General features: G+C 39.1%; 1 protein-coding gene across 1 annotated transcript in view; it reads right to left on the reverse strand.

Annotated features, from left to right (window-relative positions):
- Positions 1-27263, reverse strand: part of MCHR2 (melanin concentrating hormone receptor 2) — a 454542-nt gene that overhangs the window by 39789 nt on the left and 387490 nt on the right. The window lies entirely within an intron of this gene.

Genomic DNA, 27263 nt, shown 5'->3' on the forward strand with positions numbered 1-27263 from the left:
GTGTTCCGGTAGCCATCTCTTTGCGCCCCGAAAGGAATACTTTATCAGTGTTTTTGTATAAATCCGACAACAGTTTCGGAGACTGTGGTGACGCACATGTTATTTACTGTTGTTCCAGCTGTGGCAATATCAATTGGCATTAAAAAGGTAAGATTTGGGGGGGCGGAGCCTATAGCTGTTGCGGTAGGACGTGTGTTTGAGGAGCTCCAGGTCTTACAATTTACTTTGGAGTTAGTTTTCAACCTTAATTTAATTTTCTTTTTGGGATTCATAGTCACACTTTCTGGGGCTATCCAAGAGGAGCCTGGAGATACCTTACTCATATTGGCTTACCTATGTTCCTCAGCTGACTGCGTTACAGCTAGCCGTGACACTGAGAGGCCTCTCTAGCCTGATAGTGCTGTCAAAGCTGCCGCCAATATACCCCCCCAGGACCCTGGGTTATCAAACCAGTTCTATAGTAACTGGACAACTCGTTAATCACAACTATTGACAAAGAGAAGGAAAAGCACTAGTCACCCCTTATATCAAAGGGTACGGACACCTGTATTTTGCCTTTCCAATATTGCGCCGGACACCAAACTAATCCTGAATGAAAAAAAAAGGTAAGATTTGGAGACTAGTGGCGCACATTTTATGCACGCTGTGGCAATTGCAATTTGCATTAAAAAGAATCTGCTAACAACCACTATCTACGACCACACCTGACTCCTGAAGTCATGCTTCAGTTATTAACTCAAGTTAAATTAATTTTTTTTTTTTTTTTATTATGCTCAGCAGATTCAAAACATACCATTCTTCTAGTCATATCACATGACATGTCAAAATGCTGCATGGAAAATGGCAGTGTGCAAAGTCATAATCTTAGTGAACCTATAAGTGCATTACATTTTCTAAAATAAACAAAAATACCGAGAAAAAAAAAAAAAAAAAAAGGAAAGAGGACATATGGCATCCTTTTGAACAATAGATTACATTTAAGGCATTGATTTGAGAAACCCAGAGATAATTTGTTGCAACCGGGAAATCTAAAAAAAACCTTGATTAGACACCCAGTACACTTATTTATCCTTAGGCCTTATTAGCAGAGGCTCCAGGACCCTCAACAAAACCAGCAGCAGGAAAGAGGACATATGGCATCCTTTTGAAAAATAGATTACAGGAAAGGCATTGATTTTAGAAACCCGGGGATAATTTGTTGCAACCGTGAAATCTAAAAAAAGATTGATTAGACACCCAGTACACTTATTTATCCTTAGGCCTTTTTAGCAGAGGCTCCAGGACCCTCAACAGAAACAACAGCATGAAAGAGGACATATGGCATCCTTGTGAAAAATTGATTACAGTTAAGGCATTGATTTTAGAATCCCAGAGATCATTTATATGAACCGGGAAATAGAAAAAAAACATTGATTGGACACCCAGTACACTTCTTTATCCTTAGGCCTTTTTATCAGAGGCTCCCGGAGCCTCAACAGAAAAAACAGCATGAAAGAGGACATATGGCATCCTTGTGAATAATAGATAACAGGAAAGGCATTGATTTTAGAAATCCGGGGCTAATTTGTTGCAACCGTGAAATCTAAAAAAAGATTGATTAGACACCCAGTACACTTATTTATCCTTAGGCCTTCTTAGCAGAGGCTTCAGGACCCTCCACAAAACCAGCAGCATGAAAGAGGACATATGGAATCCTTTTGAAAATTAGATTACAGGAAAGGCATTGATTTTAGAAACACAGAGATGATTAGTTGCAACTGTGAAATCTAAAAAAACATAGATTATACACCAAGTACACTTCTTTATCCTTAGGCCTTTTTATAAGAGGCTCCCAGAGCCTCAACAGAAACAACAGCATGAAAGAGGACATATGGCATCCTTGTGACTAATAGATTACAGGAAAGGCATTGATTTTAGAAACCCGGGGATAATTTGTTGCAACCGTGAAATCTAAAAAAACATTGATTAGACACCCAGTACACTTCTTTATCCTTAGGCCTTTTTATAAGAGGCTCCCGGTCGGAGCCTCAACAGAAACAACAGCATGAAAGAGGACATATGGCATCCTTGTGAATAATCGATTACAGGAAAGGCATTGATTTTAGAAACCTGGGGATAATTTGTTGCAACCGTGAAATCTAAAAAATGATTGATTAGACACCCAGTACACTTATTTATCCTTAGGCCTTTTTTAGCAGAGGCACCAGGACCCTCAACAAAACCAGCAGCAGGAAAGAGGACATATGGCATCCTTTTGAAAATTAGATTACAGGAAAGGCATTGATTTTAGAAACCCGGAGATAATTTGTTGCAACCGGGAATTTGAATCAAACAAATGATTCGATGGACACCCAGTACACTTCTTTCTCCTTCTGCCTTTTTATAAGAGGGTCCAGGACCCTAAAAAAAACACCAGCAGGAAAGAGGACGTATGGCATCCTTTTGAACAATAGAGTACAGGTACAGCATTGATTTTACAAACCCAGAGATAATTTTGGTCAAATGTGAAATATAAAAAAAAATTGAGTGGACACCCAGTACACCTCTTTCTCCTTAGGCCTTTTTATAAGAGGGTCCAGGACCCTCAAACAAAATACCAGCAGGAAAGAGAACATATGGCATCCTTTTGAACAACAGAGTACTGGTACGGCATTGATTTTAGAAACCCACAGATAATTGTTTGGAAAAGTGAAATAGCCCCAAAAACCATGCTTGGACTCCCACTCCAGGTCGTTCTCCTTCAGCTTTTTTATAAGAGGGTCCAGCACCCTCAACAGAAACAACTGCAGGAAACACCACCACATATGCCATCCTTTTGCACAAGCGAGTACAGGTATGGCATCCATTTTAGAAACCCAGAGATAATTGAGAGGAACCAGGAACATTTTTCTAAAAATTTGATGGGGCACCCATTACAGGTCGTTCTCCTTCAGCCTTTTTATACCATGGGCCACGACCCGCAACAGGCACAACACCATGAAACACCACATATGCCACCCTTTTGCACAATAGAGTACAGGTATGGCATAGATGGAACACGGAGATAATTTAGAGCAACCAAGAGACGGATAAAGTTGCTTGGTCATTCCTCCTCCTTCAAATTTGTGGCATTTTGCGTTCAATTTAATGGTCCACCAGATATGAGTGGTTTGCTAAGTTGTACAATTCGTAACAGTTTAATCACTAGTGTTATGTGCCTTATTTTTTTTATTTGAGTTTTGTACCCACAGAGCTGCAGCAGAGGCCAGAAAAATTAGAAATGTACAAATGACTGAAAAAATTGGGTATTGTTGTAGCAACTGCTGTAGCAGCGGCCAGAAAAATTGATATTTGTAAAACATTTATAAAGTGCCCTAAAAGCTTGTGGCTTGAACACTAGTTGTTGGCGGATAAGTCAAGCAAGTCCTCCGGCTTTATAACAAAAAAAAAAGGCCAGCCTGTGTACCAGTTGTAGCCCAAGTCAGCTCATCTCATCATCAGGCCTTTTTTATTCAAGTGTATCGCCCAATGTCAGTCCCTTCGGGATCCAGCCCTCATTCATTTTTATAAAAGTGAGATAGTCAAGGCTTTTTTGACCTAGGCGACTTCTCTTCTCAGTGACAAAACCTCCTGTTGCACTGAAAGTCCTTTCGGACAGGACACTTGAAGCGGGGCAGGCCAGAAGTTCCATTGCAAATTGGGATAGCTCAGGCCACAAGTCCAGCCTGCACACCCAGTAGTCAAGGGGTCCATTGCTCCTGAGAGTGTCGAGATCCGCAGTTAAAGCTAGGTAGTCTGCTACCTGTCGGTTGAGTCTTTCTCTAAGGCTGGATCCCGAAAGGCTCTGATGGTGCATGGGAGTTAAAAAGGTACGCATGTCCTCCATCAACAAGACGTCAGGAAAGCATCCGGTCCTTGCCGCCGTGGTCGCGGGAGGAGGAGGAGGATTAATTTCATCTCTTCCCCTGTTACATTCCCGTGGTGCTGTGACATCACCCTTATACGCTGTGTAAAGCATAGTTTTTAATTTATTATGAAAATGCTCCATCCTTTCCGACTTGCGGGAATTTGGTAACATTTCAGGCACTTTATGCTTATACCGGGGGTCGAGGAGCGTGGACACCCAGTACAGGTTGTTCTCCTTCAGCTTTTTTATACAAGGGTCCCTCAACAGGCACCACAGCATGAAAGAACCCATTTGAACAAGGTTGGATGCCGAGCTAATCATGTCCCGTTCCTCCTCCTCACTGATCTCACTGATGGTATCTTCTTCCCCCCAGCCACATACAACACCACGGGTACCAGAGAGGTGACAACAACGAGCACCCTGGGATGCCTGTTGTGCTCTGTCTTCCTCCTCCTCCTCAAAGCCACATTCCTCCTCTGACTCCTCTTCCTCACAATACTCTTCCTGCGTTGCCGCAGGTCCAGCAAGCGATGCTGATTCGGCTGTTTGTGGGGGTGATGGACACCACAACTCTCCCGCTTCCTCTTCACGCTCATCTACTGCCTGATCCAGCACTCTTCGCAGGGCACGCTCCAGGAAGAAAACAAATGGTATGATGTCGCTGATGGTGCCTTCGGTGCGACTGACAAGGTTTGTCACCTCCCCAAAAGGACGCATGAGCCTACAGGCATTGCGCAGGAGCGTCCAGTAATTTGGAAAAAATATCCCCAGCTCCCCAGAGGCTGGCCTAGCACCCCGGTCATACAAATATTCATTTACGGCTTTTTCTTGTTGGAGCAGGCGGTCAAACATTAGGAGTGTTGAATTCCACCGTGTCGGGCTGTCGCAAATCAAGCGCCTCACTGGCAGGTTGTTTCGACGCTGGATATCGAACAAGTGCGCCATGGCCGTGTAGGAATGCCTGAAATGGCCACACACCTTCCTGGCCTGTTCAGGACGTCCTGTAAGCCTGGGTACTTATGGACAAATCATTGTACAATTAGATTACACACATGTGCCATGCACGGCACATGTGTCAACTTGCCCAATTTCAATGCCGCCACCAAATTACTTCCATTGTCAGAAACAACCTTGCCAATCTCCAGTTGGTGGGGAGTCAGCCACTGATCCACCTGTGCGTTCAGGGCGGTCAGGAGTGCTGGTGCGGTGTGACTCTCCGCTTTCAGGCAATTCAACCCCAAGACGGCGTGACACTGCCGTACCCGGGATGTAGCATAGTACCTGGGGAGCTGGGGGGGTGCCATAGATGTGGAGCAAGACGCAGAAGTTGAAGAGGACTCAGCCGAGGAAGAGTTTATGGAAGAGGATGGAGTAGGAGGAGTAGAGGAGGTAGCAGCAGGCCTGCCTGCAAGTCGTGGCCGTGTCACCAACTCTTCTGCAGAGCCACGCATTCCATGCTTGTCAGAAGTCAGCAGGTTTACCCAATGCGCAGTGTAGGGGATATACCTGCCCTGACCATGCTTTGCAGACCAGCTATCCGTGGTCATATGGACCCTTGCCCCAACGCTGTGTGACATGCCATAACTTCCTTTCTCACAACAGGTTTGGGATTGCCTTTTGTGAAAAGAAATTTCTGCCAGGTACCTTCCACTGTGGTGTCCCAATAGATACAAATTTTTTGAAAGCATCAGACTCCACCAGCTTGTATGGTAAAAGCTGGCGGGCTAAGAGTTCAGACAAGCCAACTGTCAGACGCTGGGCAAGGGGGTGACTTTGAGAAATTGGCTTCTTACGCTCAAACATGTCCTTGACAGACACCTGACTGTGGGCAGATGACCAGGAACTGCTACGTAAGAGAGACTGAGTGGAGGATGGTTGAGAGGGGGCAAGGAGGACAGCAGTGGTTGACGTGGCTGAAGATGCCTGAGCAGAAGGAGGAGGGCGGTTTTCACTTTGTGTGCTGCTTCTACTCATGTTTTCTTCCCATCGGCCTTTGTGATGGGAGACCATGTGCCTTCGCAAAGCAGTTGTACCTAGGTTGCTGTTGGACTTCCCACGACTCAGTTTCTTTTGGCACAGGTTGCAAATGGCATCGCTGTTGTCAGAGGCAGAAACACAAAAAAAATGCCACACTGCTGAGCTCTGCGATGACGGCATTCTAGTGGTGGCAACAGCATGCGTTGATGGGCGTCAGCGTGCTGTCTGGCTGACCCCTGGTGATGATGCATGCTGTCTGACTGTGCCACTAGCTCCTTGAGACAACCTCCCCATGCTTCCAAATCGTCTCCTACTCCTCCTCCTCTCTGTCTCCCCATCTGAACTTTCCCCCTCTTCTTCTTCTCTTCTAGCAGGCACCCACGTGACATCCACCGACACATCATCATCAACCGCTTCACTTGTATCTGAAACATCAAGAAAGGAAGCAGCAGCGGGTACATCATCATCATCACACCGTACCTCCATGTCGGTAATGCTGCCAGACTGAGACTGATCACTATTATCTACATCCTCTGTCAATGATGGTTGCGCATCACTCATTTCTTCCAAATGATGTGTCAATAACTCCTGTGACAGATCAAGTGAAGCGGCTGTGGTGCTAGTGTTGGTGGTGGCGACAGGCGGGGGAGTGGCACTGGTCACTTGAGACCTGCCCAAAGCACAGCTGGACTTAGATGGTGCGTCAAGGTTAGGAGGACTAGCAGCGGAAGCTGAAGAAGATTGGGTGTCCTGTGTTAGCCATTCAACTAGGTCCTCCTCAGAAGTTTTCGTGTCCCCTCTGGCACCCGGTGTCTGAACAATGTGCATATTTGTAGGGTCTAAAGGAATCACAGCACCACGACCACGGAACCTGCGGGGTGGCCTGCTTCTGCCTGTCATTTTTTTTAAAATGGACACTAACAGTACTATTACACCAATTGAGTGGTGGCACTGTGAAAGTGGTCACAGTATACGCTGTGAGACTGACAACAACAAAAAAGACAGATGTTTTAAAAATCACAAATTGTTAATTTTTTAAAATATTACAAGTACTGTGACAACAAATATGATTGTTTGGCACTAGTTGGCAAATGGGCCTGTCTGGCACACACGCTGGGAGAAGGGAAACTGCAATTCAATGGCACTAGGAGACTGAAGAATCACAGTCAAAACAGTTATGATTAACAAAAATTCCAATCCTGTTACAATAAATATGATTGGTGGCACAAATTGTCTAGTTGGGACTGGCACACAGGCCGGCAGGCAGGAGGAAAATGCAATTCAAGGAGGGCACTAGTAGAATGCAGATTGACAGTCAAAACAGTGATGATTGACAAATTTTGCAATACTGTTAAAATAAATATGATTGCTGGCACTAATTGGATAGTTGGGCCTGGCACACAGGCTGGCAGGCAGTAGAAAAGTGCAATTCAATGGCACGAGCAAACTGAGGATTAAGATCAACAATCAAATTTTTTTTAATTTTAATTAGTAACTATACTGTGACAACAATTATGATTGGTGTAAATAGTTGGCAAGACGGCCTGGCACAAAAGGCTGGCAGGCAGGAGGTAGATGCAATTCAAGGACACTAGGAGACTGATTACTGACACTCAAAACAGTGATGATTAACAATTTTTGCAATACTGTTAAAAGAAATATGATTGCTGGCAATAATTGGCTAGGTGGGCCTGGCACACAGGCTGCAAGGCAGGAGGAAAGTGCAATTCAATGGCACGAGCAAACTGAGGATTCACAACAACTATTACCAAAATTTTTTATTTTTAATTATTAAGAATACTGTGACAACAAATATGATTGGTGTAAATATTTTTCAAGTAGGCCTGGCACACAGGCTTGGAAGGCAGTAGAAAAGTATAATTCTAGGGCACGAGCAAACTGAGGATTAAGATCAACAATCAATAATTTTTTAATTTTAATTAGTAACTGTACTGTGACAACAATTATGATTGGTGTAAATAGTTGGCAAGATGGCCTGGCACAAAAGGCTGGTAGGCAGGAGGTAAATGCAATTCAAGGACACTAGGAGACTGATTACTGACAGTCAAAACAGTGATGATTGACAATTTTTGCAATACTGTTAAAAGAAATATGATTGCTGGCAATAATTGGCTAGGTGGGCCTAGCACACAGCAGGCTGCAAGGCAGGAGGAAAGTGCAATTCAATGGCACCAGCAAACTGAGGATTCACAACAACTATTACCAAAATTTTTAATTTTTAATTATTAAGAATACTGTGACAACAAATATGATTAATGTAAATATTTTTCAAGTAGGCCTGGCACACAGGCTTGGAAGGCAGTAGAAAAGTATAATTCTAGGGCACGAGCAAACTGAGGATTAAGATCAACAATCAAGAATTTTTTAATTTTAATTAGTAACTGTACTGTGACAACAATTATGATTGGTGTAAATAGTTGGCAAGAGGGCCTGGCACACAGGCTTGGAAGGCAGTAGAAAAGTATAATTCTAGGGCACGAGCAAACTGAGGATTAAGATCAACAATCAAGAATTTTTTAATTTTAATTAGTAACTGTACTGTGACAACAATTATGATTGGTGTAAATAGTTGGCAAGAGGGCCTGGCACAAATGGCTGGCAGGCAGGAGGTAAATGCAATTCAAGGACACTAGGAGACTGATTACTGACAGTCAAAACAGTGATGATTGACAATTTTTGCGATACTGTTAAAAGAAATATGATTGCTGACAATAATTGGCTAGGTGGGCCTAGCACACAGCAGGCTGCAAGGCAGGAGGAAAGTGCAATTCAATGGCACCAGCAAACTGAGGATTCACAACAACTATTACCAAAAATATTAATTTTTAATTATTAAGAATACTGTGACAACAAATATGATTGGTGTAAATATTTTTCAAGTAGGCCTGGCACACAGGCTTGGAAGGCAGTAGAAAAGTGCAATTCTAGGGCACGAGCAAACTGAGGATTAAGATAAACAATCAAATTTTTTTTAATTTTAATTAGTAACTATACTGTCTGTGACAACAATTAAGATTGGTGTAAATAGTTGGCTAGACGGCCTGGCACAAAAGGCTGGCAGGCAGGAGGTAAATGCAATTCAAGGACACTAGGAGACTGAATACTGACAGTCAAAACAGTGATGATTGACAATTTTTGCAATACTGTTAAAAGAATTATGATTGCTGGAAATAATTGGCTAGGTGGGCCTGGCACACAGGCTGCAAGGCAGGAGGAAAGTGCAATTCAATGGCACGAGCAAACTGAGGATTCACAACAACTATTACCAAAATTTTAAATTTTTAATTATTAAGAATACTGTGACAAAAAATTATGATTGGTGTAAATAGTTGGCAAGACGGCCTGGCACAAAAGGCTGGCAGGCAGGAGGTAGATGCAATTCAAGGACACTAGGAGACTGATTACTGACACTCAAAACAGTGATGATTGACAATTTTTGCAATACTGTTAAAAGAAATATGATTGCTGGCAATAATTGGCTAGGTGGGCCTAGCACACAGCAGGCTGCAAGGCAGGAGGAAAGTGCAATTCAATGGCACCAGCAAACTGAGGATTCACAACAACTATTACCAAAAATTTTAATTTTTAATTATTAAGAATACTGTGACAACAAATATGATTGGTGTAAATATTTTTCAAGTAGGCCTTGCACACAGGCTTGGAAGGCTGTAGAAAAGTATAATTCTAGGGCACAAGCAAACTGAGGATTAAGATCAACAATCAAGAATTTTTTAAGTTTAATTAGTAACTGTACTGTGACAACAATTATGATTTGTGTAAATAGTTGGCAAGATGGCCTGGCACAAAAGGCTGGCAGGCAGGAGGTAAATGCAATTCAAGGACACTAGGAGACTGATTACTGACAGTCAAAACAGTGATGATTGACAATTTTTGCGATACTGTTAAAAGAAATATGATTGCTGGCAATAATTGGCTAGGTGGGCCTAGCACACAGCAGGCTGCAAGGCATGAGGAAAGTGCAATTCAATGGCACCAGCAAACTGAGGATTCACAACAACTATTACCAAAAATTTTAATTTTTAATTATTAAGAATACTGTGACAACAAATATGATTGGTGTAAATATATTTCAAGTAGGCCTTGCACACAGGCTTGGAAGGCAGCAGAAAAGTGCAATTCTAGGGCACGAGCAAACTGAGGATTAAGATCAACAATCAAAAATGTTTTAATTTAATTAGTAACTATACTGTCTGTGACAACAATTATGATTGGTGTAAATAGTTGGCTAGACGGCCTGGCACAAAAGGCTGGCAGTGGCAGGCAGGAGGTAAATGCAATTCAATGGCACTAGGAGACTGAATATTTGCAGTCCAAAAAATTATGATTTTTATTTTTTTATATACTGTTACAAGAATTATGATTTGTGCCACTAATTGGCTAGTTGGGCCTGGCACACAGGCTGGCAGATATGAGTTGTGGATGGTAGGTAGGGCAGCAATTTAACACAGTATGCTGTGAAAGTGATAAAAACACAGGCCTGATAGAAAATTAAGTTAGATTACACTAGCAAAATATTTTAAAATTTTAGATTTTAATATTAAAATTATGTTAAGAAGTGCAATGCCCATATGACTTTATGAGTGGTCGCACTGGCTGGCTGCTACGTAGGGCAGCAATTAACAACAGTATGCTGTGTAAGTCAGATAGACAGTTAGACACAGGCCTGATAGAAAATAAAATTAGATTACACTAGCATAATGATTTAAAGACTTTTTTTTGGCAATTTAAAGAAAAAGGTTAAGCACATACATATGAGTCGTGGATGATAGCCTTGGAGGGGCAGCTATTAAAAACAGTAGGCTCTGTAAGTCAGATACACACACGCCGGATAGAAAATACTATTAGATTACACTAGAAAAATGATTTAAATTATTTTTTTGGGGGGGGGAATTAAAAAAAGGTTAAACACATATGAGTCGTGGCTCATAGACTAGGGAGGGCAGCAAGTAAACACAGTAGGCTCTCTATGTCAGCAAAACACACAGGCCGGATAGAAAATTATATTAGATTACACTATCAAACAAATTTAAACTTTTTTTTTATATTAAAACTAAGGTGAAGAAGAATAGATATGAGTGCTGGGTGGCTGCCTGGCACAGACCAATTAACCAAAAGACTGAAAAAAATGAGGTATATTAATGCTGAGTGAGCCTGAAAGACACAGGCCTGATAGTAAATGTAATTAGATTACACTATCAAAATATTTATTTTATTTTTTTTAAATTTAAAATAATGTTATAAACGGATATTAAAGGGACATGACACCCACATTTTTTCTTTCATGATTTAGAAAGAGAATGCAACTTTAAACATCTTTCTAATTTACTTATGCTATCTAATTTGTTTTATTCTCTTGATATTCTTTGCTGAAAAGCATATCTAGATATGCTCAGTAGCTGCTGATTGGTTGCTGCACATAGAAGCCTCGTGTGATTGGCCCACCATGTGTATTGCTTTTTCTTCAACTAAGGATATCTAAAAAATGAAGCAAAATAAATAATAGAAGTAAATTGTAATGTTGTTTAAATTTCTATTCTCTATCTGAATCATGAAAGAAAGATTTTAGGTTTAGTGGCCCTTTAACACTGGTGGCTGCTGGCTGGCACAGAGCAATGAACCAGAGTATATGCTGTGTGACACTGGCCTGATAGAAAATGAAAAAAAATTACAGAAGCAAAATAATTAAATTTTTTGGTTAGTTAAATTTAAACTAATGTTGTTAGGGAGATATCAGTGGTGGCAGTAATCACAGCATATGCTGTGAGCCTTAAACACACAGCCTGAAAGCCAGGCAAATACTAATAAAAAAAAAAACGAAAAAAAACGGCACAAAATATAGTCCTAAAAAGGGCTTTTTGGGGTGCTGTGCTTGCAGCAGAGATGAGTGGAGTCCTTCTGGACTGTAAATACACTAGCCTAGCTATGTTTTTCCTATTAATGTCAGGAGCAAAAACACAACACGTCCTCTCATTAAGAAAGCAAGGTCGTTATGAGTCTAAAATGGCGGATTCCGATTAGCTGGGAGGGTCTGTGAGGGAGTGTCTGATGTTGATTGGCTCTAATGTGTCAGGCGGCTGTGACATAAAGGGTCAAAGTTTCCTCAATGATGACACATAGGGGCGGATCGAACATCACCATGTGTTCGCCTACAAACGCAAACGCGAATAAGCTATGTTCGCTGTGAACCGTTCGCGGGCGAACAGTTCGGGACATCACTACCAATCACTAGCTAGCTCCAGTAATGCATTACTGCTGCTGAGAATATGTACACATTTTTTTAATAAAGGATACCAAGAGAACAAATTATATGCAATAGTAGAAGTGAATTGTCTTAAAGTTGCCTGCCCTATCTGAATCATTTTTGACGTTCATGTCCTTTTAATTTAAAAATGCTATAAATATTTGCTCTAAATCCCTTTAATTCTCTAAAATATACTTTACACATAAAAAATGATTGATAAAGTAATTTTGTTTTTATGTTACCCTACATTAACCTTGACAAAAGATGATTTGTCTTCAACCTCAGTTTCAGACTTATAACTGATTGAGATTTACTTGCCTTTTAAAGCTCAAAACCTGGAACTAATATAATAAAACTCTAAGGATACTGTCATTGCAACCAACAAATAAATCTTTCATTAGAAAAATCCAGTCTACCAAGGAAACATAATCATACCCAGAGGTGCAATGTTTTCAGAAATAGAGTTCATATAGGGGAATTCAGAAGCAGGGCCAGCTTTTGATAACTCTACAGCTGCAAAAACTATCCATGCAAGTTGTATACATGCGAAAAGTTATTTCTAGGGAAGTTTTAATTTTGAGAAACTGTTTTTTGAAATTGGCAAATGTAGTTAAAGTTTTTGAAAGCCAGTTCCAAATATAATCAATGATTGTTGAAAGTACACTATTTTTCAGGTATTATATTATTTTATAAATGAATATACTGTATATGTATTATATTACAGGTTTTATATGTAAATTATATAAAACATAGGGAAAATAAATAATGAAAGTATAAAATAGCATTTTTTCAACAACTTATAATTAAACATTTTATGGAGAATTTTATTTTGGGTTTATGTCCTTTAAATGTAAATTAAAAAAGAAGTTAAATTGTCCTATTGCTCCTATACTTTTATTAATTGTACTGTTTTAGCAGCCTCACTTTGATTCAAGCTTTGTTTGTACATAGCCTTTATAATTAATCATATTTCATACAACATTGACTTCCATTTAAAGATGGATGCTAAATGCTTCTAGGGCAAGTCTGTTGTATTACAATACATTTAAGTGGCCATCTACTTAAATGGACATTCAATTCCAAATTGAATTCACATAAAGTAATTATACATAATATATTCATAGAAACAAATTGCAATACACTTGATTTAATCTGCCTGCTTTTGGTGTAATTTAAGTTTGAAATTTGTAATTATTTTGTATATTTTTTTTTTAATTCTTAGAGCGAGGCTACAAGCAAGATATAATAGACAGGGCTTTTTAGGAAGTTAGATATATGAACCAGCAGGAATTACTCTCCAATTCTCCTAATAGGAATAGAAGGCATATGGGAGATAACATTTGTTAACCCATATAGCGATCAATATAAGATAGTGAAAATTGTAAAAAACTATTTACCATTACTAAGGGGAGATGATGATTTGCATAAGCTGTTTAGACAAGGGTGTTGGTTTGTGCCTGACCGTAATCGCAGTCTTGGAACTTTTTTATCTCCCAGTGTTGTTCAAACAAGAAATAAGAAGGCTGGTAGCTGGTAGAGATGCAAAGGCCACTATAAATATGGTGCGTATAACTGCAAAGCGTGCGGTCACGCATTGGTCACAAAGCCATTTCCATCCAGGGTCACTCAAAGAGTTTATGATTTGTCTAGCTGCAGTAGCTGCAGAACCAACTATGTAGCATATCTCATTAAAGGGACACTGAACCCAATTTTTTTCTTTTGTAATTCAGAAAGAGCATGCAATTTTAAGCAACTTTTTAATTTACTCCTATTATCAATTTTCTTCGTTCTCTTGCTATCATTATTTGAAAAAGAAGGCATCTACGCTTTTTTTTGGTTTCAGTACTCTGGACAGCACTTTTTTATTGGTGGATGAATTTATCCACCAATCAGCAAGGACAACCCAGGTTGTTCACCAAAAATGGGCCGGCATCTAAACTTACATTCTTGCATTTCAAATAAAGATACCAAGAGAATGAAGAACATTTGATAATAGGAGTAAATTGGAAAGTTGCTTAAAATGTCATGCTCAATCTGAATCACAAAAGAAAATTTTTGGGTACAGTGTCCCTTTAACTGCATGGAATGTAACATGCAATACATTGGTATGACCACTAGGGAGGTCAGAGTAGGAATTAGGGAACATCTAAACGATATAGCTACCTGTAATCCATATAAGAGGCACATATATGCATCTTGTCATTGGCTCACTCAATGTGCTTAGCTAACTACCAAAACAAAGGATACCAAGAGAATTGAATAGATTTGATAAAAGTAAACTGGAAAGTTCTTTTTTTTTAATTTAACTGGAAAGTTTTTTTTTTTTTTTTTAATTGTATGCTCTCTCCGAATATAGAAATAAAAAGTTGAGTTTCATGTACCTTTAAGGAGGGTGACATACACTGTGTGCCTTTTTTACTGTAAAGATAATTGCATTCTTGGTTTTCCCTGTAAGATAAATAAGATATTTATGGTTGTGATTTATGTTTAAATTATATGTATTATATTATTGTTTGCTTATTGATGTGAACTGATCTGACATTTATTAAAAATATTAATTTGAGATAAGTGCATCACTAAAATAAAGTTTGTTAGTATAAACCTGCCATAATACATGCGGGAAACTATCAAACATTTTCTTACATAATTATATTATTGAACAACATATTCTAAGAAGTTACAATTCTAAAGAATAAAAAGACAATAAAAAACAATTACATTTATGATAAGTTACATGATATATAATTTGAATTCTCAAGATAGAAAAGTTTCATATTACTAAATCTAACTTTAGATTGCAATGTCCATGAAAATAATGCAAATGATAATGTTGCTAGGATACCCAACTATGATTCACCCTGTCAAAAAATGATTTAGGACCACATTTAGCTCATGTAAATGTGCTTATTTAAATATAAAGCTCACTAAATCTTAAATATAAAAACATTTTAAAATTTCTGAAATTAAAGAAAAAATTATGTGTGACAATTCTTTAAAAATAGACATAAAAGTTAAATCTTTTCAGTTCTATTCACAAGTAACAATGCCAGTGCTAGTTTTCATATAGTTAATAGACAGCTTGGCTTTTTAAGATGTTTGTTCCTGAATGAATTAAACACATCGCCCAATTCTAGATTGAATGGTGGACATGCAAATTGTTTATTTTTAGAAAGAACATTGCAGAGAAGATAATTTTATAACATGCAAATTTATCAGAACTCATGCTAGTCAGCATACTTTTTAGCAGAGGTGTGGATAATTGTGCTGGACATACTGTATAGATAATTTATTTATTTGTAGGGAGCAGATGGCAGTGCAAAAGTGATAGCATATATGTGCACTTTTTAATCAGAACTTTAAGTCAACTTAAGTTCAAGTTGATTTTGGAGACTCTCTTAAATGTTTATATTTTAGATTTTTATTAAATAAATTTTGTATGTACCTTGAGGACTAAGAGGCTGATTATCTAAACGTTGCAAGATCAGACATGGTTTTTCATGAGGAACAACGCAGGTGCTGCCCTAGTGGAGGTTGATTTGGGTAGGATAGCGTTTAGGGAATTATGTCAATTTAGGGAAAACCTAAGGATAATCTGATATTATCTCCACTAGACATGTTACTCAAGAGGCTGGAAAGTACAGAATAATACATCACTTATCATACCATAAGGGTCAATCTGTGAATGATGTCATTTGCAAGAAGGATGCATCAGTGAGTTATCAATCATTTGATCATGCTGTAAATTTGTTCAGGTTAGCAAGACAGGGGGCTGACCTAGCAAAGATTGATATTGAGTCTGCATTCAGATTGATACCTTTACACCAGGAGAGGTTTGCATTGATGGGTTGCAAATTTAATGGCAAGTTTTACATAGAATAGAGTGTACACTCTATAGGTAAACAATCTTGTGCATATTTTGAAATGTTCATTACTTTCTTGCATTGGATGATTTAACAAAAGAGTAAGGAGTAAGGCCATACTCAACAGCTCTCCTTTTTACTCTGAAGCCCAGTCAATTGTTTTTTCCTCTTTATTTAATTAGTCAGCTGTGAGTTTCCTTGCTTGTTCAAAGCTTTTTCAAGAAAGACAGACTTGCAGCTAACAAGAGAGCTCTCTTTGAAATCATTACTTTTCATTCCTTTGAATTTATTCCTTGGATTTACAATTGATTTAAATTGTTTTTGGAGTTAAACAGCTACACATATGCCTGCTTCATCCACCAACCAGTCTCTCCTAAGAATAGCAGGATCACTTACTGACTAACTGGCATCCACACAGACCCTCCTAGATTCTGCAGCATCCCCAAACCTTGTGATATTCTGCAACTAAAAACAGACAAGCCCAGTTCTCAAAATAGAATAAAATGTTAAGCTCAGTTTGTTTGTAACATAAAAGTTTATTCTTTAGCATAAACTTGTAACTTAAAATGCACCTTTTACACTCCATAATCACTTCACCTCTAGATCAATACAAGATTATAATCCTCTAACAATTTACTCTGTAAATATTAGATATGAGATCTTGTTACACAGTTAGTTTACTTAAATAAATTAAAAATACTTCCATTAGCTCCCTGTTATCTGATCAGCAGTTGTAATCCAAAATATAACAACTGTAAAAACACTTCTTCAGTCTAACGTTTATAGAGATTCAGTTGTACACAGATGCTGCAGGAGGTGCAGGCTTCTGTGTTTTTTTTAATGGGAGCTGGTGTGCAATAGAATGGATGCAAGAATGGCTGGAGAAGGGTTGGTCTAAGACTTTGGTGTAACTTGAGTTGTTCCCAATTGTAGCTGCAGTTGAACTATTGGGGAAGGAATTGGCTAATAAAAACATCCTATTCTGGTCAGACAATAGGGGAGTGGTGGATTTATTAAATAATATATCATCTTCATCACCTCAAGTTATAGGATATGTTAGAGGTAATCAACAGTTTGGTCCAAAAGTTATTGTCAATAAGGATGTGGACAGCATATTAAAAACACTGGAAAAGTTGGAATGAATTTGTAGGAGACAGAGATGAGAAGAAAGAAATAGTGTTTTTTCTAGAGTATTTAGAAAAATTGAGAAGGGTAGGGTTTAAAAAGGGCATCTTAGCAACATTCTAGTGGGTGTCTATTATTTTGAAAAAAAAACAGAGAGTAGTGACAGCATAGATATTTATTCGTGAGACAGCAGGACAAACAGCAACGTTTCGAGACTTTTGTCTCTTTGTCAAGCTAATGATTTGTCCTGCTGTCTCACGAATAAATATCTATGCTGTCACTACTCTCTGTTTTTTTGATATTACTACCCTGACCTTGGAAGCAGGTCATTGTGACTTTGCATGATAGTACCTGTGTGCTGGACTTTGTTCTATTTTTTCATTGTCTATTATTTTGCTCAGTTGTTTGAGAAGAAAGTTAAAGGTAAAGATAGTTTTAAAAACTTGTATAGCAGGAGAAGAATACGTTGGGGATAGGGGAGAATCCATAACAGCTGAAAGGATACAGGCATTATTTGGAGTATTAGACAAAGTTTGTGTGGATGGATTTGAGGTGTCCTTGTTTGCTGCAGCTTTTGTGCTAGCTTTTTCATCAGCATTATGAAAAGGGGAGTTTGTCCCAACTGCTAAAGTGACCTCTCAATCATGTTTGAAAGGTCTAAAACTGACAGAGAAGGGAAAGGGGTCAACTTGCCCAATAACCTGTGTTAAAGCTTATTTGAATGCTGGTCCTGAAAATGGCCTTATGTTCTTCAGGCACAAGGATTGTAGCAACCTAACCATATTTCAATTTAAGAAGGTCTTGCAAATGGCTGTTGAGAAATTGGGATGGAGTAGTGGTTGTCTAGACCCCCATTACTTCAGAATAGGGACAGTGACAAGTGCGGCTGCATTAGAGATATCAGCTAAACAAATAAAAAAGATAGGTAGATGGAAGTCAGGTGCGTATAAAAGGTACCACTAACTGAAAAGTAAGTATGGACTTGAAGGGGATTCGTTGGTTTATTCAAGCTCATATGTTGTTGTTTTATTGTTTGTTGTTTATTTGTGGCTAAATTGTTTTGTGCGATCATCATGATATTAACCTGTTAATGATTTATTACAGGCAGAGCATTGAGAGTTTGTATTCTGGGACACTCCTACATGCATTGCACAGTGATACACAGATTAGATGGATAGGAAAGACAGGAATGAAGTGGAGTCAGTTGATGGAGGCAGCTCAAGTATCCAGAAGGAAGTGGGGTAAGCCTGATATTCTGATCATACAGTGAGGGAAAAAAATATTTGATCCCCTGCTGATTTTGTACGTTTGCCCACTAACAAATAAATGATCAGTCTATAATTTTAATGGTAGGTTTATTTGAACAGTGAGAGACAGAATAACAACAAAAAATTCAGAAACACGCTTTTCAAAAAAGTTATAAATTGATTTGCATTTTAACGAGTGAAATAAGTATATGACTCCTTTCCAAAACATGACTTATGGCTAGATTACGAGTTGTGCGTTAAGGTAAAAAAGCAGCGTTAACAGGTCCTAACGCTGCTTTTTACGCCCGCTGGTATTACTGGTATGCTGGGTAGGGGTAATGACAGAGTTGTTGACAGTTACAGAGAGACTGGGGCTGGGAATTTTGGAAGAAGGGGGAAATAAGGAGCAGGTTTAGGGGCACCACACACTTTTTTGGCCTTACCGCAAACCAACTTCCGTAAATTTCATAAAGTCTTTTTTCAATGGGACTTGCATAGCGCTGGTATTACGAGTTTTTCCTGATTGGAACAGCCAATAGAATGCAAACTCAATCCTATTGGCTGATTGGATCAGCCAAAAGGATTGAAGTTCAATCCTATTAGCTGATTGCATCAGCCAATAGGATTTATTTCAACCTTAATTACGATTGGCTGATAGAATTCTATCAGCCAATCGGAATCTAAGGGACACCATCTTGGATGACGTCACTTAAAGGTACCTTCATTCAGCAAGAAGACGTCAGAAAAAGAGGATGCTCCACGCCGGATGTCTTGAAGATGGAGCCGCTCCGCATTGGAAGGATGAAGATAGAAGATGCCATCTGGGTGAAGACTTCTGCCCATCTGGAGGACCACCTGCCCATCTGGAGGACCACTTCTGCCGGCTTAGTTGAGGACATCTTGCCGCTTGGATGAAAACTTCTCCCGGTAAGTGAATCTTCAGGGGTTAGTGTTAGGATTTTTTAAGGGTGTATTTGGGTTTTATTTTTAGGTTAGGGCTTTGGGCAGCAATAGAGCTAAATGCCCTTTTAAGGGCAATGCCCATCCAAATTCCCGTTTCAGGGCAATGGGGAGCTTAGGTTTTTTAGTTAGGGTTTTATTTGGGAGTTGGTAGTGTGGGTACTGGGTTTTACTGTTGGGGGGTTGTTTGAATTTCTTTTTAGGTAAAAGAGCTGATTTCTTTGGGGCCACAAAAGGCCCTTTTAAGGGCTATTGATAGTTTAGGCTAGGGTTTTTTTTATTTTGGGGGCTTTTTTATTATGATAGGGCTGTTAGATTAGGTGTAATTAGTTTAAATATCTTGTTTTTTGTTTTTTATTTTCTGTAAATTAGTGTTTTTTTTTGTAATTTAGCTAATTGTATTTAATTTATTTAATTTAGGTAAGATTTAATTGTAGTGTAGTGTTAGGTGTTAGTGTAACTTAGGTTAGGTTTTATTTTACAGGTCAATTTGTATTTATTTTAGCTAGGAAGTTATTAAATAGTTAATAACTATTTAGTAACTATTCTACCTAGTTAAAATAAATACAAACTTGCCTGTAAAATAAAAATAAACCCTAAGCTAGACACAATGTAACTATTAGTTATATTGTAGCTAGCTTAGGGTTTATTTTAGAGGTAAGTATTTAGTTTTAAATAGGAATAATTTAGGTAATTATAGGAATTTTATTTAGATTTATTTTAATTATATTTAAGTTAGGGGGTGTTAGGGTAAGACTTAGGTTTAAAGGTTAATAAATTTAGAATAGTGGTGGCGACATTGGGGATGGCAGATTAGGACTTAATAAATGTAGGTAGGTGGCGGCGATGTTAGGGACGGCAGATTAGGGGTTAATAAATATAATGTAGGTGTTGGCGATGTTGGGGGCAGCAGATTAGGGGTTAATAAGTATAATGTAGGTGGCGGCAATGTCCGGAGCGGCAGATTAGGGGTTAATAAATATAATGTAGGTGTCGGCGATGTCAGGGGTGGAAGATTAGGGGTAAATAAGTATAATATTAGGGGTGTTTAGACTCAGGGTTCATGTTAGGGTGTTAGGTGTAAACATAACTTTAGTTTCCCCATAGGAATCAATGGGGCTGCGTTACTGAGTTTTACGCTGCTTTTTTGCAGGTGTTAGACTTTTTCTCAGCCGGCTCTCCCCATAGATGTCTATGGCGTAATCGTGCACAAGCACATATAGCCACCTCACTGCTCCCTTAAGCAGCGCTGGTATTGGAGTGCAGTGTGGAGTGCACTTTTGCTCTACGCTCACTTCTTGCCTGTTAACGTGGGGTTGATAAAAACCCGTAATACCAGCGCTGTTGGAAAGTGAGCGGTGAGAATAAACTGCAAGTTAGCACTGCACCCCTCATAATGCAAAACTTGTAATCTAGGTGTTTGTACTGTACTTGGTGGCAAAACCCTTGTTGGCAATTACAGAGGTCAGACATTTCTTGTAGTTGGCCACCAGGTTTGTACACATCTCAGGAGGGATTTTGTCCCACTCCTCTTTGCAGAACCTCTCCAAGTCATTAAGGTTTTAAGGCTGACATTTGGCAACTCGAACCTTCAGCTCCCTTCACAGATTTTCTATGGGATTAAGGTCTGGAGACTGGCTAGACCACTCCAAGACCTTATTGTGCTTCTTCTTGAGCCACTCCTTTATGGCCTTGGCTGTGGGTTTTGGGTCATTGTCATGCTGGAATGCCCATCTACGACCCATTTTCAATGCTCTGGCTGAGGGAAGGAGATTCTCAACCACAATTTCCCAGTACATGGCCCGGTTCATCGTCCCTTTGATGCAGTGAAGTTGTCCTGTCCCCTTAGCAGAAAAATACCCCCAAAGCATAATGTTTCCACCTCCATGTTTGACGGTGGGGATGGTGTTCTTGGGGGCAGCATTCCTCCTCCAAACACGGCGAGTTGATTTGATGCCAAAGAGCTTGATTTTGGTCTTATCTGACCACAACACTTTCACATAGTTCTCCTCTGAATCATTCAGCTGTTCATTGGCAAACTTCAGATGGCCTGTACATGTGCTTTCTTGAGAAGGGAAACTTGCGGGCACTGCAGGATTTCAGTCCTTTACAGCGTAGTGTGTTACCAATTGTTTTCTTGGTGACTATGCTCCCGGCTGCCTTGAGATCATTGGCTGATTCCTCACCATTCTCATGATCATTAAAACTCCATGAGGTGAGATCTTGCATGGAGCCCCAGACCGCGCAAGATTGACAGTTATTCTGTGTTTCTTCCATTTGCGAATAATCGCACCAACTTTTGTCACCTTCTCACCAAGCTTCTTGGTGAGGGTCTTGTAGCCCATTCCAGCCTTGTGTAGGTCTACCATCTTGTCCCTGACATCCTTGGACAGCTCTTTGGTCTTGGCCATGGTGGAGAGTTTGGAATCTGGTTGATTGCTTCTGTGGACAAGTATCTTTTATACAAGTAACAAGCTGAGATTTGGAGCACTCCCTTTAAGAGAGTGTTCCTAAATTTGAGGATAATTTGGAAAGTTGTTTAAAATTGCATGTCCTATCTAATCATGAAAGTTTAATTTTACTTGACTGTCCCTTTAAGCAGAGTATTAATATTAGGTAAACAACTTACATTTAGTAATGCATTTTTGCCAAGATGGGGCTCATGTGCCTGGACTCAAATGTTAGTGCCAGTCATCAGGTCATGTTAGCTTTATAAACTATAGCCGCAATATAGAGTGTTAAAATCAAAAATCAAACTATGTTGGTTTACTAAACTATGATCATAACTAGCTTCGGGTTAGTGCAGTTGGTCTATGGTGGCTTGTAGACGGGGCCCATCAGCGCAGTTGTTTGCCGTGGTGAAGGCCGAATCTCTAGATCTTGTGACTGTTAATGTTAGCAATTTATGCATTAAGGACTTATCTATGTGAGTCTTCTTACATGTGTAATGCTGTCATTTTTAGTGTACTGTTGGTCAATATAGCACCCTGAAATATGTATTTATTTTTAACACTGAGTACAAGTACCAATACTTTTTTTCATATACTCACCAATACCAATTATTGATACTTCTTTTTTAATGTCATATGACAGTTTACCAAGCACAATACAGACTAATGATTTAAGATAGCTTCTTTATAATTATGAACTGTAACTCAAAAGACATTTTGAAATAATAAAACAGTGTTATTTGATTGTTGTCACAAAGTTCACGGAACATGTTTATAAATAAAAATATTACAATAAAATATATTAATAACAACAACAATAAATAACAGCTGCAGCAGCTAGGGCTGAAAAGCTGCAATTTAAAGATGTGATTACTGGATGCCATTGGGTTGTAGGGTGCCTATATAACATCAATCTGACATTTGTATTCAATACAAAGTAATATAATTTATTTCTGAAAATAATATTGGGAAGGAGTGTCCCAGTAATCTCCTTTGAGAAAAATGGAGCATTTGCATTCTACTGACTCAACAGAAAATAGGGCTGATCTTCATATTTTTCCAGGCTGCTTTTTATTCCCAGCCCAGCCCTGGCTAAGGATGTTCCTCAGAGTACAGTTTGTTTTGAGCATAATTGTTCAAGATAAGAACTAGCAGTATAACAGGCATTTGCACGAGTAATATACTGCAAATAATTGGTATCGGCACCGATATCGATACTAGTTGTATTAAATAACTAACATTTTAGTAACTCCTAGATGAAATTTGTAACCGGAAACTACATTTTAAAAATCTGTTTATTAACACACAAAGCAGCCATTAGCAATAATCAATCAACATATAAAACCTTCCTTTTACTGTTTTTTTTGTCTTTTGCTTTTGTGTTGGTCTGTAAAACCTCCTTTAACATCTAGGTTTTCCCGTGCTTGCCCTATACAGATTTTAGACAAAACTTGTGAGGGCTAATTCAAACAAATATGCTTGTGACGACAAACATCACTTTTGTTATGGAAACAGCCAAATTTAGATGATTTTTTTCATGGTAAAATCTAAAAGATTGGAAATAAGACCAAGATTCATTTGACACCTATCAACTCAGCTATTTTCAAAGTTAGAATTTATAAAACAAAGTCCTGAACTGCATTCTGAATTGCTTTTTACAGTTGGCACTTCTTAAATCAAGAACATCATTACTTCAATGGGCTCCATGTACTAAGCAGTGTAAGCTGCTCCAGCGCCCTTGCTCCTTCTTACACTGCTTCCCATACTCTTACACTCTTTGCCACCTCTGACAAAGAGATATCACCCCAAATTCACTTGCTCGGGGTGATTGACAGACCCTTCCCTCATGTAAACAGGATCCACTGCCTGTATGTCGCAAAGGCAAGTTGAGAAGCTTCTCCGTTCGCCTTTTATTACATGGAGCCCAATGTCAGGCCAAGTATACATATAGCTAACCCTTGTTAATTTACTGATCCTGCTAACCAGTTGCTGTCATTAATGTGTTGGTGTCTCCATGGTACAAATAAAACAAGCAGCAAAAATGTGGTTTTTAAAGCATGATCTTGCCTGTGTTTTGGGCGAGAAATAAATTTACATAAAATTGCACGCCTTCAAAGTAATTATCCATTTGCTTGTCTTCAGTTTTAACTTGACATAATCATACTTGGCATTATTCATAAAGTAGACAGCAATTGGAGGGGAGGAGATATCTAAAATGCTTTAGGTCTTATGGAAATTAAATGGATTTTCACCATGGATTCCCTCATTCCAAAGGGTTTGAATATAGATTTTAAAACATTATTTTTTTATAAATATACATGAAATAAACACTTTGTAGTAGGTTAGAATTATGTTTATATATTGGGATACTGTAGCATAGAATGATATGCATAAACATTGTTTAGTTATATTGTTTCAGGATGATTATATGTATTGCACTGTTTTTATTATTTGTACAAAATAATGTGGGTTTTTATTTTGCCCTTAATTTGTGTCTAGAAATTATGTATTTAAATCTTAAAGATATCTTGGTTGTACAAGTAAAAAAAATCCAGTCACTTTACCAAAAGCATATTTAAGACGAACAAGACATGGGTACTTTATTCCTTGAAAAAGCTGTGAGCAAACAGCGGAACGTATGTCGGGACCATATCTACGATATACACATCATCACGTGCCAGTAAAGCTTGGGCCGGAGTGTTACCTTGCCGGTCAGAGATTTCAGTGTGTGGTGTAGTATTGAGGCTATTCCCTATCCGCTTCCATCCGGACTGCCAATTCATTCTGGACAGTGTGTTCGAACTGTCTCAAATTAGGATTCTTTGTGTTAACAATAATAATGTTTTTATAACCATAGTCTTTATACTCATATATTTGTGGAGAACTGTTTAGCCACCAGTATAAAAAAGGGTGTGTGCATATTTTAGAGCTTGTTTTAGCTCTTCTACATGTGAGTAGTAAATCTTCATCCTAGCAAGAAATATTATCCATTTTTACAATATTATTATTAGTTACGTGTAGAGCGCCAACAGATTCTGCAGCACTATAAACATAGACAGTATACAAGGTGACATTTATAGGGATCACTGTTGTAGTCAGCTCTTAAGAAGGTGATCTGCAAACAGTTGGGCTCTTAGGCTTACATGCTAAGGGGGATTAAGGGGATAGCAATCGAGGAGAGGAACTGGTATAAGGAAAGGTTAGTGTAGGTTGTATGCATCCCTGAACAGTAGAGTCTTTAGGGAGCATTTGAAGCTTTTCAAAACTAGGGGAGAGTCTTGTGGAGTGAGGCAGAGAGTTCCACAAGATGGGAGCCAGTCTGGAGAAGTCCTGTGAGAAGGTAACAAGAGAGGAGGAGAGTAGGAGGTCGTGAGCAGAGCAAAGGGGACGGGAGGGAGAGTACCTAAAGACAAGGTCTTAGATATATGGGGGAGCAGTGCAGTTGAGGGGCTTGTATGTCAGAGTCAGAAGTTTGTGTTTAATCCTGGTGGCAAGAGGAATCTAGTGAAGGGATTGGCAGAGAGGTGCAGCAGATGAAGAGCGACGTGTACGAAAGATGAGCCTGGCAGAGGCATTCATTATGGATTGTAAAGGAGCTAGGTGGCAGCTAGGGAGACCAGAGAGGACAGAGATGCAGTAGTAAAGGCGGGAAAGGATGAGAGAGTGGATTAAAATCTTGTGTCTTGTGTAAAGTAATGTCTCATTTTAGAGATGTTTTTAAGGTGGAAGCGGCAGGATTTAGCCAAGGACTGAATGTAAGGAGTGAAAGAAAGATCTGAGTCAAATGTTAACCCAAGACATCAGGTATGCTGGGTAGGGGTAATGACAGAGTTGTTGACAGTTACAGAGAGACTGGGGCTGGGAATTTTGGAAGAAGGGGGAAATAAGGAGCTCAGTTTTGGAGAGATTTAGCTTAAGGTAGGGAGAGGAAATCCAGGAAGAGATGTGAGAAAGACAGCTAGTGACATGGGTTAGCAAGGAAGGAGATAGGTCTGGTGCAGAGAGGTACATAGATTTGGGTGTTGTCGGGATACAAATGATATTGAAACCTGTGGGACTTTATTAGGGAACCTAATGATGACGTGTAGATTGAGAAGAGAATGGGACCGAAGATAGAGCCTTGCGGGACCCCAACAGAAAGTGGTAACGGGGCAAAGGAAGCCCCAGAGAAGGCTACACTAAAGGTACGGTTAGACAGGTAGGAAGAGAACCACAAAAGGGCTGTGTCACAAATGCTGAAGGATTGGAGGGTTTGGCAAAAAAGAGGGTGGTCAACAGTATCTATGGCTGCAGACAGATCAAGAAGGATATGCAGAGAGAATTGGCCTTTGGATTTTGCTGTAAGTAGGTCATTAGTAACCTTAACGATTGGAGTGATGGGGGTGAAATCCAGATTGCAGTGGGTCAAACAGTGAGTTTAATGTAAGGAAATGGGATAGGCATGCATATACTAGCTTTTTGAAAAGCTTTGAGGCAAGAGGGAGTAGGGAAATAGGGTGGTAGATGGATGGGGAGGTTGGATTGAGAGAAGATTTTTTGAGGATAGGTGTAACCAGTGCATACGTTAGAGATGAGGGAAATATACCGGTGCTGAGGGAGAGGTTTGCAATCAGCCAATAGGATTGAGCTGGCATTCTATTGGCTGATTGGAACAGCCAATAGAATGCTAGCTCAATCCTATTGGCTGATTGGATCGTTGAAAGTTCATGGTACATCCAGGCCCAGGCTGCTCACTGTGAAGTGATATGGTTCAAAATCAGCAATCTGTAGGTGACAAGCATAAACAGGGGCGACACATAGCCTAGCACAGTTGTATAAAAGCAATAAAAAGTTATATCAGTGGATACACTCACACGTAATGTTGCTCCAAGAGTATAATGTGCAAATCAAGCAGACTGGATTCTCACAGTCAATCAGCAGACTGATCTCCCGCAATACACCAGCAGCACAGTCAGCAATCTTCTGACAGACCCACTCATGGGGGGAGGATAACAATACTTGTATAGCAAGTTTTAAAATCAAAACTACATTTATTAAAACCATTACAAAAACAAACAACGCCTCTCTCAGCTCCATTGGCTCTTTCATCAGGCTTGTACAGATTAAGATACGAACTTGCTATATATAGACAAACAATATAATCGTCATTAATTACAGATTAACCAATCATTAATTACAGATTAACCAAACCTGTGTGGAGTGTCAACTCTTAACCTATCAAAAAAGTCCCTCTATGGGGCATAGGTAATCCAAAAAGGTAAACAATAAAAATTTAGCCATTGTTTGTAGCAAACAAAATCAGACCCAAAAAGACACTCTGCTAGCAAATCTGAATACATAAGATAATGAAAACATTGTAACAGTGAATAATCAAATATATAAATAAATAAATACCAAGTTTGTGAAGTATGTCAAAGTTATAATGTGTCCAAAGAAATAAAAAACAACCTAATTCTGTAACGATAAATAGTGAGA

Source organism: Bombina bombina, chromosome 4 (assembly GCF_027579735.1).
Source record: "Bombina bombina isolate aBomBom1 chromosome 4, aBomBom1.pri, whole genome shotgun sequence".
NCBI classification, from domain to species: domain Eukaryota; kingdom Metazoa; phylum Chordata; class Amphibia; order Anura; family Bombinatoridae; genus Bombina; species Bombina bombina.